At 38.8% G+C, this 11966-nt stretch overlaps 1 long non-coding RNA gene across 1 annotated transcript in view; it reads left to right on the top strand.

Moving 5' to 3' along the window:
* The window catches only part of LOC133609221 (uncharacterized), a 60891-nt gene extending 49763 nt beyond the window's left edge, over positions 1 to 11128 (top strand). The window contains exon 5 of the long non-coding RNA XR_009815678.1: positions 11060 to 11128. This is a non-coding gene — a long non-coding RNA (uncharacterized lncRNA). The remainder of the gene's footprint in view (positions 1 to 11059) is intronic.
* Positions 11129 to 11966: the final 838 nt, after the last annotated feature.

Here is an 11966-nt window from a genome sequence, read left to right on the forward strand (position 1 = left end):
CCCAGTCGCTTCACAATTCTAAAAAATCCCTCTGTCGTCATGTCTTTCATAATGATTGTGAACAATAGGCAAAATTCCAAAAAAGTACAGTTCCCCTTTGAGCTGCTGTATTGACAAACTTAGCTGCTGCATCGCTTTGGAGTTTGTTGAAGGAAAGATTATAAATCATGCCTCTCACCTGGATAGTAGAAGGTTGTGGCCATAAACCAGGAAGTTGGTCAACTTTGACATTCCACTTAAATTTGGAGATGGCAAAACACGAAAAGACGCTTGTTTGCGGCAACATTATTTTAAACCTGTGTGAAGATTCTGATAAATTCTTCATCCAAACAGGAAGATATGAACATCCCGTCAGTCGGCATCCTAGTGAGAGCAGACATTGTACAGTAAGTTATATTATGTTTGTAGTTTTTACTTCTTATTTAGCATTTAGCAGTACTGCTACATGATGCTTAGTGTTTCGCTGAAGCTGGATCTGTTTAGCACACAGCTTCTAAAACTTGTAGATCATCCTCCCTATATTCAGGCTCAAAAATATAAGGTTCTGCATCATCATTTGTCCTAAAGTTTATGTTGTTGGCTCTCATGAAGTCTGCATGATTAGTAGCGTTGTGATGCGTCTGTAAAATTAGTGTGCTGCCTTAAACTTAAAATGAGCAAAATACGTAAATAATACATGTTATTATGAATGTGCCTGTTACTACATTACATATATACCTACAGCATGTATATACAACGTTGATGGCTGTTTTTGCATGTTTTGTGAAGCGCTTTACAGGCGGAATAGAACGACTCCCTTTGGCTGCATTGTTAAAGGGGAACATTATCACGGTGTGGCGCAGTGGAAGAGTGGCCGTGCGCGACCCAAGGGTCCCTGGTTCAATCCCCACCTAGTACCAACCTCGTCATGTCCGTTGTGTCCTGAGCAAGACACTTCACCCTTGCTCCTGATGGGTGCTGGTTAACGCCTTGCATGGCAGCTCCCTCCATCAGTGTGTGAATGTGTGTGTGAATGGGTAAATGTGGAAGTAGTGTCAAAGCGCTTTGAGTACCTTGAAGGTAGAAAAGCGCTATACAAGTACAACCCATTTATCATTTATTTATAATTTCAGAAGGGTTAAAACCATTAAAAATCAGTTCCCAGTTTTTTTCAAAATTTTACCCATCACGCAATATCCCTAAAAAAAGCTTCAAAGTGCCTGATTTTAACCATCGTTATATACACCCGTCCATTTTCCTGTGACGTCACATAGTGATGCCAACACAAACAAACATGGCGGAAAGAACAGCAAGCTATAGCGACATTAGCTCGGATTCAGACTCGGATTTCAGCGGCTTAAGCGATTCAACAGATTATGCATGTATTGAAACGGATGGTTGTAGTGTGGAGGCAGGTAGCGAAAACGAAATTGAAGAAGAAACTGAAGCTATTGAGCCATATCGGTTTGAACCGTATGCAAGCGAAACCGAGGAAAACGACACGACAGCCAGCGACACGGGAGAAGGCGAGGACGAATTCGGCGATCGCCTTCTAACCAACGATTGGTATGTTTGTTTGGCATTAAAGGAAACTAACAACTATGAACTAGGTTTACAGCATATGAAATACATTTGGCAACAACATGCACTTTGAGAGTGCAGACAGCCCAATTTTCATCAATTAATATATTCTGTAGACATACCCTCATCCGCTCTCTTTTCCTGAAAGCTGATCTGTCCAGTTTTGGAGTCGATGTCAGCAGGCCAGGGAAGCTAGGGTCGATATTCTTCTCTTGATCATCTTCGGTGGCATAAGGGACGGTATGAGCCAAGACATCCAGGGGGTTTAGCTCGCTCGTCTGCGGGAACAAACTGCCGCCATTGCTTGCCGTGCTACAGAGGTCCTTTGTCCCTGAATTGCTCACACACTCCGGCAGATTCAATGGGGGTCTGACGGCAGATTTCTTTGACTTTATCGTTGGAAATGCATCTGCTTTGAGTGTCGCAGGATATCCACACATTCTTGCCATCTCTGTCGTAGCATAACTTTCGTCTGTAAAGTGTGCGGAACAAACATCCAATTTCTTGCCACTTTTGCATCTTTGGGCCACTGGTGCAACTTGAATCCGTCCCTGTTCGTGTTGTTACACCCTCCGACAACACACCGACGAGGCATGATGTCTCCAAGGTACGGAAAACAGTCGAAAAAACGGAAAATAACAGAGCTGATTTGAGAAAATGGCGGATTGCTTCCCGATGTGACGTCACGTTGTGACGTCATCGCTCTGAGAGCGAATAATAGAAAGGCGTTTAATTCGCCAAATTCACCCATTTAGAGTTTGGAAATCGGTTAAAAAAATATATGGTCTTTTTTCTGCAACATCAAGGTATATATTGACGCTTACATAGGTCTGGTGATAATGTTCCCCTTTAACTGACTTTTGCTTGCGTTTATTTTTGATTCAGAATGCTTCAAAAAGAGAAGTACATGGGTGTTCTTGTCTTACCATAAGGATTGTAAATGTTGGACAAAATTCCCAAAAAAGTGTAGTTCCCCTTCAACTTAATACGAGTGCTGTCAAATGATTAAATGTTTTAATCAGGTTTCACACATTTGCATTTTGTTTAATTGCAGTAAATTACTTGCGTGCATAATTTCAATTCGCTTTACAAATGACCCCAATATTTTGGCACAAATGCAATTTTACTGTCAGAATGTCACAAAAAAATGGTTTTCTAATGTTTTACTTGAATGCCTGTCACTAACATATGCATTGACCTGATAACTGACCGTAAAAGACCCTAAGCTGCCTTTTAGGTGACCACCCGCGGTTAAATCAAAGGAGCATGTGCGGTCAAAATAAATTGAGTGAGTAATCTGTGATTGTACGTGATCAATGCGATAGTAAAGAATCGCATGAGTTAAAGCGTGTATTTTGACAGCCGCAATTAGAATACAAGAAACAATTCATAGTTGGAGTGTTTTTCAGTATAATAGATGTCCTAAACCACAAATATAGTGGGAATAATGTGCCACATAAATGCTGTATTCTGTCATTATTTTCACCCCAGCATATTAGGGCTTGTTTACATGAGGAGGCATATTTGTGTTTGTCAAAAGTTGCAAAAAACACCTCAGAATACTGTCATTTGCCAACGTGTGCACACCATCTGCTTGCCCTTATCCAAAAGTATGTTTCTAACTCTCTACTGTACATTTTGCTCAAGATTGTGCGCTGCTATCAAAGTTTTCTTCACACACAAGAATGATATTGCCGGCAAACGCCCACAAAACTGCTGTCAAATTTTGCAAGCATTTGAAATGTAAAACAATTGCCTTATTGCTGTAACAAGAATCTTTAATTGAAAGCATTTTCGTTAATGCCACAGCACTCCTCGTTACGGGTTGATTTACTGTATTTTCCGGACCATAGGGCACACCGGATTATAAGGCGCACTGCCGATTAATGGTCTATTTTCGATTTTCATATATAAGGCGCACCGGATTATAGGGCGCATTAAAGGAGTCATATTATTTTTTTTTTTTTTCTATAATGAAAACACTTCCTTGTGGTCTACATAACATGTAATGGTGGTTCTTTGGTCAAAATGTTGCATAGATTATGTTTTACAGATCATCTTCAAGCCGCTTTCTGACAGTCGCTTCCGGATGGGCCGTTTTGTGGGCGGTCTTATTTGCGTGGCTCACCTTCGGCAGCGTCTTCTCCCAGTCATCTTTGTTGTAGAGTGCAAAGACGGGAGTGGAAGAAGTGTGAAAAGCATCTTCTCATCCGGAAACAAGGCCGGAAATGTGTCCCGCGACCGGAACTCTCTAATAACCAAAGTTCCTTGGGTGAATAATATAAACTCACTACACCGGTTGGTTTTAGCGCTTTCATGGCGAGTTTACTGACAGATATAAGTAAGAACTTTACACTACTTTATATTAGAAATGGCAACAGCGGAGGATGAATGTTCCATAACAAGAAGATACAGAAAAAGAAGAAGCTTATCGACTACGGTGTCTGCGCGGACTACAAAGGCGGACGCGCGCAATTTTTCAGGATTTGCGCAGATCCCAAATACAGATCAGCAGGTGCCAGAAGGTAAGAAAAGTTGCTTTTGCATAATATTGCGAAACAAAACGCCAGATAATATGTCTTACCTTATACACACACCATAATAATACTCGTATGTTTAATGCGCCGACAATCCATCAAGCGGTGCGGCTTCATAGCTTACCAAAGTCGTACTAAAACATTTTGATAGATTTTTGAGCATCGTGTGTAATGTTCTATATTTTCAATGGAACATATAACATGTTGGTGTTGTTTACTTGAGTCATATTGCCAACATAGTGCAGCTTACACGTACTCTTATGTTTGACTGCCATCTACCGGTCACACTTATCATTACACGATGTACCAAATAAATTGCTTCGAGGTCGATAAGCAAAATCCTGAATTATTCCGTACGTTTTGAGAATTTTTTTTTTTTAAGTGCGCCTTATAGTCCGGGAAATACGGTGCATCCGAATCGAAATTCTTAATTACTCAAATTCCGAATTGATTCAAAACTTTCAAGAATTTTTTGAGGCCATCTCTGCACTCACTCACTGCGTGCATACGTCATACATCAGCAGACCAAAGGAGGAGCTTTTGTAAAGGTAACCTGTTCTAAAAAAGTTTTGTTATCATTTATATACCAAATACTCGATTTGAATCGAGAACTGTGTATAAATCAAGCATCGGATCGTCACCATGAGAATTGCAACCGAGGTGAATTGTAAAATTTCATATCCTTACTACTCGTTAGGGGTGCCGAAAGAAATGGATTCCCACCTGAATTGCAAATTCGTATTTATTTAGCTTCTAAATAGATTCCTGATTTTCGAAAAAGTGATTAAAAACATATATATTATTTTACTCGACTAATTTCCACAAAAACTAAATGTATAACAACTTATAACTTATACATTATATGTAATACATTACCTATACATAATAGTACAATCCTTTTTGGTGTCATTTTGAATCAGTTTGTGCCTGTCGTTTATTATAACTAATTAGCAATACGTTTGAATATTCATTATATTATGGCGGACTTTGTGAAAATTTATCAAATAGTAAAACAAATTTAATGAAAAATCAGGGTTTGCTACACGTCTTTAAAAAAAAACCTGGAGTTCTGCTAACTACAAAACCCAAAACCAGTGAAGTTGGCACGTTGTGTAAATGGTAAATAAAAACAGAATACAATGATTTGCAAATCCTTTTCAACTTATATTCAATTGAATAGACTGCAAAGACAAGATATTTAATGTTCGAACTGAGAAACTTCATTTTTTTTTGCAAACAATCATTAACTTAGAATTTAATGGCAGCAACACATTGCAAAAAAGTTGGCACAGGGGCATTTTTACCACTGTGTTACATGGCCTTTCCTTTTAACAACACTCGGTAAACATTTGGGAACTGAGGAGACCAATTTTTTAAGCTTTTCAGGTGGAATTATTTCCCATTCTTGCTTGATGTACAGCTTAAGTTGTTCAACAGTCTGGTATTCATTGTCGTATTTTACGCTTCGTAATGCGCCACACATTTTCAATGGGAGACAGGTCTGGACAACAGGCAGGCCAGTCTAGTACCCGCACTCTTTTACTATGAAGCCACGCTGTTGTAACACATGCAGAATGTGGCTTGGCATTGTCTTGCTGAAATAAGCAGGGCCGTCCATGATAACATTGCTTGGATGGCAACATATGTTGCTCCAAAACCTGTATGTACCTTTCAGCATTAATGGTGCCTTCACAGATGTGTAAGTTACCCATGCATGTCTTGGGCACTAATACACCCCCAATACCATCACAGATGCTGGCTTTTTAACTTTGCGCCTATAACAATCCAGATAGTTATTTTCCTCTTTTTTCCGGAGAACGCAACGTCCACAGTTTCCAAAAACAATTTGAAATGTGGACTCGTCAGACCACAAAACACTTTTCCACTTTGCATCAGTCCATCTTAGATGTGCACGGGCCCAGCAAAGCCGGCTGCGATTCTGGGTGTAGTTGATAAATGGCTTTCGCTTTGCATAGAGTTTTAACTTGCACTTACATATGTAGCAACATAACAAGGTTTCTCAGTTCAAACGTTAAGTATCTTGTCTTTGCAGTGTACTCAATTGAATATAGGTTGAAAAGGATTTGCAAATCCTAGTTTTTATTTACCATTTACACAACGTGCCAACTTCACTGGTTTTGGGTTTTGTATATTTGATAGTCGGTTTTAAACATGAGGTCTGTTTAATCTCTTTATTTTTTCAGCGACGTTGCTGTTAAAAAGTGTAAAGTTAGCGCAAATACACTAGCTATGCCAGAGCTAATGTTTGTGTCCTTTTGTCCCACTCCTTAATTGTACATATTTTATGTGTGATATGTGGTATATATTACAATGGGCACCCAAAATGCATCAGCAGTCTACTAATTACAATGCTATGTGCGAGTATTTAATGATTAGCTGAATCTGCAAGTGTACGTCATAGTGGAAGCCGACAGAAGAGTTTGAGTGTAGAGGAGAAATTTCCCAGCTAACAAAGTGCATTTTCATGTCTAAGCTGCCACTTTTTGCCCTCTCTCGCCTGTCACCAAAATCCCCGCAGAACTCTGTCAGACCTTGCCGCTAGTGACAGACTCCCTTTGACATGTGTGCCTTTTTTACGCTCTCTGGGCTGAGCCGCTGAAGCACTCCACCTCTTTATTTCCTGTGTTTGCGGTTTGCACTTGCTGTGTTTTTCCGTATGTTTCTTTGTGCTAATTGCATGCCATTTAAACACAAGCTAATTGGCTATCAGCACACGTCATGTGCAAAAGTTTGGGCAATCCCATGTTATTTTTTATGTAACACAGATTTGAATACCTAATCATTCCAAACATAAAATAAAGAAATGGCCAATGACTTATGGACAATTACTTTCTATATGTACTGCCCATGGTTCTCTTGATGGCGGCCATGTTTTTCCACTAATCTTGCTGAAATTTGGCACACATATGCTTGTCAGCCCCTAACTAGTGTGCCGCGAGATACAATCTGGTGTGCCGTGGGAGATTATCTGATTTCACCTATTTGGTTTAAAAATATTTTTTGCAAACCAGTAATTATAGTCCTGCAAAAGATGTGTTGTTGTTGAGTGTCGGTGCTGTCTAGATCTCGGCAGAGTAACCGTGTAATACTCTTCCATATAGGTAGGTGGCAGCCGGTAGCTAATTGCTTTGTAGATGTCAGAAACAGCGGGAGGCAGTTTGCAGGTAAAAAGGTGTCTAATGCTTAAACCAAAAATAAACAAAAGGTGAGTGCCCCTAAGAAAAGGCATTGAATCTTAGGGAAGGCTATGCAGAACGAAACTAAAACTGAACTGGCTACAAAGTAAACAAAAACAGAATGCTGGACGACAGCAAAGACTTACTGTGGAGCAAAGACGGCGTCCACAATGTACATCCGAACATGGCATGACAATCAACAATGTCCCCACAAAGAAGGATAAAAACCACTGAAATATTCTTGATTGCTAAAACAAAGTAGATGCGGGAAATATTGCTCAAAGGAAGACATGAAACTGCTACAGGAAAATACCAAAAACAGAGAAAAGGCTACCAAAATAGGAGCGCAAGACAAGAACTAAAACACTACACACAGGAAAACAGCAAGAAACTCAAAATAAGTCACGGCGTGATGTGACAGGTGGTGACAGTACACCTACTTTGAGACAAGAGCGATATTGATGAATGGTTGGTTATGGTTTAAAGTCATATCCAACAATTGCGACTTTTTACTGTCAACTGAGTTTCGTCTTTTATTGATTTCTGCTGGTGGTGTGCCTCCGGATTTTTTCAACGCAAAAAATGTGCCTTGGCTCAAAAAAAGTTGAAAAACACTGCCCTAAAGGTCCGTACCAAATTTGGTGTTAATTCGATTCCACACTCTAAATAGTCAATCAAATAGTCAAATTGGTTGAGAAATGTTGAAATAGTAGCATGTTGAATTGAGAAATGGTACTACGGAATTCCTGGAATTTAGAGAAAACCGGGAATTTTTCCAGCTCAAAAAACAACTTCGTTTTTGGAATGTTTTGACGGTGGAACGGTTTAAATGCGTTGAAAAATGTGGAAGGAGTAGTCGCCAGAAAAAAGGGTGGAAATAGGGCTTTGGAAAACCAAGACTTCTGGAAAATCCTGGAATTTTTTTAACTTGGAAAAAAAAAGGTAGTTTAAATTTCCAGGATGGTGGAATGTGTTGAAGGTGGAATTGTATAAATCTGTTGAAAAATGTGGAAATGGTGGAAGTTTGAAAAATGGCCAATTCATTTTGAATGGGAAAAATGTCCCGGAAAACCTGGAATTCTGGGAAATCTGGGAATTTTTGGAATTTGTCAAGGGAAAGCCCGCGATTCCCGAATAGGCTGAACAGTTTGATGTTGGAACAGTTTGAATGTGGAAGGTAGAGCGCGCCAAAATCTGGAGAAGAAGTTGAAGAAGTTTAATAATTAGATGAATTTTGGTGTGGAAAACAATATGTGTGAATGCTTTGGAGCATTCACACAATAATAATAAATAGATGAATTTTGGTGTGGAAAATGCTTGGAGCATTCACACAATAACAATAAATAAATGCATTTTTGGTGTAGAAAACCATATGTGTAAATGCTTTGGAGCATTCACACAATAAATAGATGCATTTTGATGTAGAAAACCATATGTGTGAATGCTTTGGAGCATTCAAACAATAATAATAATTAGATGAATTGTTAGTGTAGAAAAGCATATGTGTAAATGTTTTGGAGCATTCACACAATAAATAGATGGATTTTGATGTAGAAAACCATATGTGTGAATGCTTTGGAGCATTCACACCACAAATAGATGAATTTTGATGTAGAAAACCATATGTGTGAATGCTTTAGAGCATTCACACCACAAATAGATGAATTTTGATGTAGAAAACCATATGTGTGAATGCTTTGGAGCATTCACACAATAATAATAAATAGATACATTTTGGTGTAGAAAACCATAATGCTTTGGAGCATTCACACAATAAACCTTTTTGAGCAAATAGTCAATCAAACCAACAACAAAGCAGTTTTTTCTTTTTGCTTTTGCGTTTAAAACACAATTTTAACTCTTAAGAATATTTTGTAGTGAAAAGATTTTGACAGCTAGATTTTTTTTAAAACCCGTGCATGCCCTCAGCTGCTTCGACGCCCACGGCTGTGCCTGGAACTTGTCTAAATGCTACCCTTGTCTCTGGAACGGGTGCTGATGAATCGAGACAAAGCTCGACCCCCTTTTGCGCGAGTGAGCTGCCATTCTCTCGGCTGAAGACGCTCGGAGATAATTGCAGGCTTGGAGAGCAGCAGTCTCTCAAGTTGACGTGCAGTCAGTCGCCGGTTCTAACCTGACATTAGCGGCGGAGTTCGCTTCTCCCGTGAACACGACTGCTGTGATTGTGAGGACTCAAGCCCTCGCCTCCCCCAAATGTTCCGAAGCAGTCTCCAAAAATAGGAATGAGTATATGAGTCCATTTAGCAGATGGTTACATCCTGCTGCTGTGTTATTTGCTTGTCATGTAAACTCATACTTGCTAATTATTTTTGTTTTACTGGTGTGCCCTAAACCCGTTCCTCCACCCCCCCTTGATGAAATGCACAGTATTGGCTGTTTATTCGTCCGCCACAATCCCTGAGCGTGGCGATCAATGCCTCGCAGGCCGGAACGGTGGAAAATGTTTATGAGGTTTTGTATGCAGTGAAGCTCCAGCTCGCCGAGAGCGGGGTTATGGATCCCCCGAGCGCTCTTAACAGTCGCTGGAGTATATTGTTCTCGTATTTTCATTAACACATGCCCTTTGCGAGCTGAAGGCAGTCTATTTCCCAAATCACATACGCAATCCTGCATGCCGCTTCCTTGCCAGGCTCTCTTATGTTATGTTCAATTTACCCTTGTGCAAATTGGAAACAATTAGAAAGTTTTTCATTTTGCCGAGAGAAGATGGAAATTTTAAATTCAATGACAAATTTTAATATGCGCTCGTGCAATAAGGAAATGGGAGCAATTTAAATATAAATTGACTGTGCCGGAGTAACGTGGAAATGTAAACGGGCTGGGAATTGAGCCCTGAGGTACACCAATGAAGCTAAATTAAATATGTTCCGTGATTCTGTAGGTAAAGTTAATCTAATTTCATACAGCTTATTGTACAATTTTTGATCATTTGTTCCTTTAAACCAGGCGTCCCCAAACTTTTTGACTCTAGATGTGTGTGTCCAAGTTAAAGGAAATGGCAGGCTGTCTTCTTGTAATGGATTTATTACAATCTTTGCGAGCTGGGTAACGTTTGCTGTGGTCTGGAACAACATGGCACACAAACAACTATCAGAAGTGCAACCAATATTAAATACAGATAACATGAGACATGCAAATATAAATTAAATACACAGAGGACATAAGTAAAGGAAATAAATGAGCTCAAATATGCCTACAGATTATATGACATAATGACTCAATTTGTACATACAGTTAGCCTGTTTAGCATGTTAGCTCCGTTTAGTTTGCTGTCATGGATTGACCAAATATGCCTGATAAGCCCTCCAGCTTCTCAGTACAATCAACAAAGCTTACCTTTGTGTATTCACACACAGCATAAAACGTTTGGTGGACAAAATGAGACAAACAAGTGTGTGCTCCAGTCACTCTATCACAAAAAAATAAGAGTTGTAGAAATTATTTGAAACTCAAGACAGCCATGACATTATGTTCTTTACAAGTGTATGTAAACTTTTGACAACGACTGTATATATATATATATATATATATATATACATATATATATATATATATATATATTTTCCAAGCGCGATGATGTCACGTTATCGATGGGAAAATGCATTTTTAGACAATATGATTTGATTTGCCTGAGCGGCTAGGAGACACCAAGAGTAACAAGCGGTAGAAAATGGATTAGAAAGGACGAATAAAAAAATAAAAACATTTATAAATACAATTATTGTTATTTTTTTTCATCTTCAGACTTCCTGCGGGACGGATTTTGGACGCTGTACTTTGAGGACCCATGCTTTAAACTTTGGACAGGATTAGTTGGAAAAGTTGTTAATTTTGTAATGAAGATGGCCAAAAATAAAAAAAATATTCGTATTAGGGTGTAGTGGTGCACGAATAACATGGAAATGTAAGCAGGTAGTTGAACCCTGTGGCACACCAAAGATGCTAAACGAAACATATCTCCTGATTCTGTAGGTAAAATTATGCAATTTTTGATTAAATATATTTTTTTCTACTCTTTACTTTAGACAGGATCAGTTAGAAAATGTGTGTATTTTGTAAGTTAGAACATTTGTTTATTTTGTGAAGAAAATGAGCACATTAAAAAGAAAGACCCCGAGGTACACCAATGAAGCTAAAAAAAAAAAAAAGTCTCCTCGTTCTGTTGGTAAAATGTATCAATTTCATACAGGGTATTGTGCAATTTTTGATGTAATCCTTTTTTTGTTGGAAAAGTTGTTCATTTTGTAAAGAAGAGAAGAAAAAATAAAGAGAAGGAATGACTCGTTTTAAGGGGCAGTGGTGCAAGGAAAACATGGCAAACAGGCTGGGATTGAGCCCTGGGGTACACCAATGAAGCTAAATAAAACATGTCATCTGATTTTGTAGGTTAAATTATTATAACTCCATACACTTTATTGTGCGATTTTTTAAATCATTTTTACTCTTAACTTTGGACAGAATTCGTTGTAAAAGTTGTTCATTTTGCAAAGAAGGTTAGCAATTTAAATTTTTTGGGCGTAGTGGTGCAAGAATAACATGGAAATGTAAACGGGTTGGGAAATGAGCCCTGCGGTACACCAATGAAGCTAAATGAAACATGTCTACTGATTCTGTAGGTAAAATATATCTAAATTCATGCAGCGTATTGTGC

Source organism: Nerophis lumbriciformis, linkage group LG07, assembly GCF_033978685.3.
Source record: "Nerophis lumbriciformis linkage group LG07, RoL_Nlum_v2.1, whole genome shotgun sequence".
Lineage (NCBI taxonomy): Eukaryota > Metazoa > Chordata > Actinopteri > Syngnathiformes > Syngnathidae > Nerophis > Nerophis lumbriciformis.